Source organism: Mus pahari, chromosome 21 (assembly GCF_900095145.1).
Source record: "Mus pahari chromosome 21, PAHARI_EIJ_v1.1, whole genome shotgun sequence".
Taxonomy (NCBI): Eukaryota; Metazoa; Chordata; class Mammalia; order Rodentia; family Muridae; genus Mus; species Mus pahari.
The window spans coordinates 52,579,070-52,583,960 of record NC_034610.1 but is presented as its reverse complement, the minus strand read 5'-3'; the positions used below and the strand labels follow the sequence as shown (position 1 = coordinate 52,583,960).

Below are 4,891 nucleotides of genomic sequence, written 5' to 3'. Positions count from 1 at the left end.
ATTATATGTTTGGGAAAGTTGGGAAAAAACTCTTTGCTCTGGTCCTGTTAGACTGCTCTTGGAGATGAATGTAACATGCCCTGCTTATGCTACTAGCAACACCCTGCTTCCTCTGAAAACTACCCTGGCTGGCTTTAACTGATGTGGTCTGAATCCAGGCCAGCATTTTACTAATATTTATCAGTGTTAGGCTTAGCATAACTTGAGAAGTCAAATTCACTGCAGATCACTTCCACTTGTACAAATATCTATTTATGCACAATTGGTAAAATCCCAGTACTGTCATTAAGTATCCTGACATGCTTGTGGTATGCCCTGGGCCAGGAGTCTGGATAAGTGAGGTTACTCCGGAGGAAGAAAAATCAAAGGAATTAAAGGATAATTGTATGAAAACTACAATCTTTAACATCAATAGAAGGCATTTTCCCAAAGTGTTTTACTTTAATGTATGAAATCAAATATTCCAATCAGAGTCTGGCAGTCGGTGAAATGAACTCTGTTTCTTCATTTACAAAATATCCACTACCCACATTAAGCTCATTGGCTCAGTGTCTACCTCCGAAATCTCAAAGACTGAGAAGACTCGCTGGCAGAGGAAATGCTTAGGGCACAACTTGAATTTGGGACAGAGATTGAAAGGTCATTAAAGCCCAGGGAGAAGAGGCAGACGAGGGGCCAAAGCCTACTCAGAGGTTAAATGTCTTTCTAGATGTTCAGAAATCCTTTTCCAGATTAACATTCTGCAAAGTAAACTGAAAGATGATGACTCAGTCTGGGACCTCATTGCTTATAAAGATGGACTACAGCTTTAGTGATGACAGTGGCTTAGCCACTATTCATAATACCGATCATAGACAATGGTCATATTAACTCAAATTGAGTTATCTGTGAAGTTATGGAAAGGACTTAGGAAGATGCTGCTAAATACTGCCGTCATATGGGTTTTGTCTCAGGATGTCTGATGCTATGAATGGGAGTATGTTGTCTCACTTTAAGGTCATCACTTTATGAAACACAACAAAAATAGTTCATTCATTAAGTTAAAACTGAGATCCTGTTGTGCTTGAGATATGCAACTGACTATAATGGTGGCCTCCACAAACATGACTCTTATACCATGGAATTGAAAGTTTTATGTTTGTTGAACTGAGTATTTTTGAAAATTTTCACTTACTTAATAATTTTTGCTTACTTTTTCATTTTTTATTAATGTTAACTTTTATTAAAAATGGATATTTTTCAAACAATATGTCATCATAATAGTTTCCCCTCACTCAACTCCTCTCAGGTTCTCCAGGCCCACCCAAATCCACACCCTTTCTTTTTTTTCTCTCATTAGAAATCAAACAACAACAACAACAACAACAACAACAACAACAACCAAAAAATAGGGCAAAACAAACAGAAAAATGGACCCAAAGAAAAAGCACAGCAAACGCATACAGTCACAGAGACATGTACACTATCACACACAAAAATCCCATAAAAACACAAAAACAGAAGCTGAACATAGAAGCAAAAGACCTTTAAGACAAAAAACTAAAAACAAAACAAAGCCAAAACAAAACAACAGACAAGGCTTAAAAATGGACTATGAGACAAAATGACCCTCCCAGAACACCACTGAGTTTACTTTTCGTTGGTGACATACTACTGCTTAGCATCTTAATCCTACTGATCCAAGAGCCTTGGAGACCTTCCCACCTTCTAATATTCTAAAAGTTCAGTTTCTTTTTTCAGTGTTTTATAGTTTTTATGATGGAAATCTTTCACTTGTTTGGCTAGAGTTACTCCAAAATAGTTTATTTATTTTCAAGATATTATAAAAGTTATTGCTTCCCTGATTTCTCTCTCAATCCATTTGTCATTTGTATCTAGGAGGGCTACTGATTTTTGTGTATTAACTTTGTATTCCACTCATTTGCTAAAGATTTTTATCAGCCATAGAATATTCCTGGATAAGTCTTTAGGGACATTTATGTATGTAATTTTATAATCTGCAAATAATACTCAGACTTCTTCCTTTCTTGTTTCTTGATATCTTTCAGTTGTCTTATTGCTCTAGCTAAGACTTCATGTTCTTTACTGACTTAAGTACAGAGACAGAGGGCATCCTTGTCTTGTCCTTGATTTTAGTGGAAATGTTTTGAGTTTCTCTCTGTTGTGATTGGTGATGGTTGTGGGATTGCTCTAAATTACCTGTATTAAGTTCATCACTTCAATCCCTAGTCTCTCCTGGGCTTTTATCATGAAGAGTGCTGGGTTTTTGTCAAAGGCTTTGTCTGCATCTTATGAGATGATCATGTGCTTTTATATTTCAGTTTACTTATATGGTGTATTACATTTATCACGTTATGTGCATCAAACATTCTCTGCATCTCTGGAATGAAGCCTACTTGACCACAGTGGTTATCATTTCTTCTTTTTGTTCTAGATATTTTTAAGTGTACTATTACATTGTTAATATGGAGATATGATATATCTCAAATTTTTGTGCTTGGGTAAAATGTTCTCTTACTATCTGCTAGGTCCATTTGACTTATGATGTCAGCTCTAGCAGTTCTCTGTCTAATGGTGGGAGTGAGGCGTTGAAGTCACCCACTATCATTTTGTGAGAGTCAATGGTGATTTTACTTGTAGTAGTGTATTTTTAGTGAACTTGGGTGCTGTGCTATATAGTTTTATGCCAACTTGACACAAGCTGAGACATCTGAATCTAGACTTAGAAAATGGTTCCACAAGATTGGGCAAGCCTGAAGAGCATTTCCTGAAGAGCCTGAAGAGTGACTGAAGTGAGAGGTCCCAGCCCATTGTGTGTGGTGCCATCCTTTGGCCGGTGTTCTATAAGAAAGCAGGATGAACAGTCCATGAGAAGCAAGCACCACTCCTCCATGGCCTCTTATATCAGCTTGAGTTCCTTGTTTGAGTTCCTGTCCTGGTTACCTTTGATGATGAACTGTGATGTGATAACACAAGCCATAGAAAACTTTTCTCTAAGTTGCTTTGATTATGATGTTTCATGACAGCAGTAATAACTCTGACTAAGATAGATGCCTTGCTGTTGGACGAATAGATGTTTATAACTGAGATATTCTTTGGTGTACTTTTCCCTTAATGAGTATGTCTTCCAGTCTCTTTGTTTTTGGTGTATTTTGGCATATTTAAAAATGAATATACCTGTTTGTTTCTGGTCCACTTTCTTAGAATATCTTTTTACATCTCATTAAATAGCATCTATTCTTGATAGTAAGGTGTCTTTCTTGGATGTAGCAAAAAGTTGTATCTTGATTCCAATTCACTCTGTTGTCTGTGTCCTTTTATCAGGTATTGACACTATTAAGTCTGGACAGCATTTATTGATTCCAATAATTTAGTTGTTTGGTGTGGCTTTCCCCTCCTTTTTATTGACTCTTCTGAGATTACTTATTTTTTTAAATTGGATATTTTATTTATTTACATTTCAAGTGTTATCGCCTTTCCCTGTTTACTCTCCGCAAACACCCTATACCATCTTCCCTCCCCTGCTTTTATGAGGGTACTACTGCCTTTCCCTGTTTACTCTCCGCAAACACCCTATACCATCTTCCCTCCCCTGCTTTTATGAGGGTACTACTGCAATCACCCACCTACTCCCACCTAACTGCCCTGGCATTCCCATACACTGGGGCATCAAGCCTTCAGAGGACCAAGGGCCTCTCCTCCCATTGATGATCAACTACGCCATCCTCTACTACATATGCAGCTAGAGCCATGAGTCCCACCATGTGTTTTCTTTGGTTCATGGTTTAGTCCCATGGGGCTCTGGGGGTACTGGTTAGTTCCTTTGTTGTTCCTCCTATAGGACTTCAGACCCCTTCAGCTCCCTGGGTACTTTCTCTAGCTCCTTCATTGGGGACTTTATGCTCCATCCAATGGATGGTTGTGAGCATCCACTTCTGTTTTGTCAGGCATTGACAGAGCTATATCAGGCTCCTGTCAGCAAGCACTTATTGGCATCCACAATAGTGTCTGGATTTAGTGGTTGTATATGGGATGGATCCCCAGGTGGGGCAGTCTATGGATGGTCATTCTTTCAGTCTCTGCGCTGGTGTGACTGGAGGACAGCTGATAACCAGATATGCAGTATTACCAGACATCACTTAGCCTAGACCATTGCTTATGCCTGCCACTGTGACAAATATAGTAGGTATGTGATCCCCTTCATATTCAGCTTTAATACTCAGAATTTTTTTCTGGTCTTTTATTTGAGGGTGCTATTCTAAGTTCACATGGAATCCCAAAATTTCCACAAGCTGCCTTAATTTTTTTCACAGTTACCAAGGTCAGAGGTTGATTCCATCAGCACTACCACCCTGCACTGACTGTCTGACTTGAGAAGCAACCCATTCAAAGTTTTTCTTTACCATCTAGAGTCCTTCTGGAGTTACTGCTTTGAGTAAGGTTGTTTGTCTTTCTGCTGGCTCCAATATCCTGATGGCCATAGTCTCCAGGAATCATTATCAATGACATTGGCAAGAACGATCTCTTTTGTGTTTACATCAACTCTTAATTCAATCTTCATATCAACCAGTATACAGTTCTGGGGAAGCCAGGATTTCTCTAAAATTTAAAATATAGCTTGTGTGTCATGGCTCATGATGTCTACTTCAGTATGCCCTATAACAAGTCCAGCAAAACACAATTCTGCAGTGATGAGGTGCTCCTTGGACCTCTGTGGATCATTACTGGCATCATCCTTGAAGAGCGTCTCCACTTTTGATGGGTAAAACTTATACCCCTCCTTTACACCAGAGTTCCTTTTGAGAAAAGATCCAGTTGTTATTCTTCAGTATACCCATTCAATTGGAATCATTTCACACGGGGGTGCAATGAAAGCAGTCTCCCCAAATTT

The 4,891-nt window shown here is 38.7% G+C and overlaps 1 pseudogene; it reads right to left on the bottom strand.

Moving 5' to 3' along the window:
* Window positions 1-4,064: 4,064 nt before the first annotated feature.
* LOC110337994 overlaps window positions 4,065-4,891 on the bottom strand; it is a 3,520-nt pseudogene continuing 2,693 nt past the window's right edge.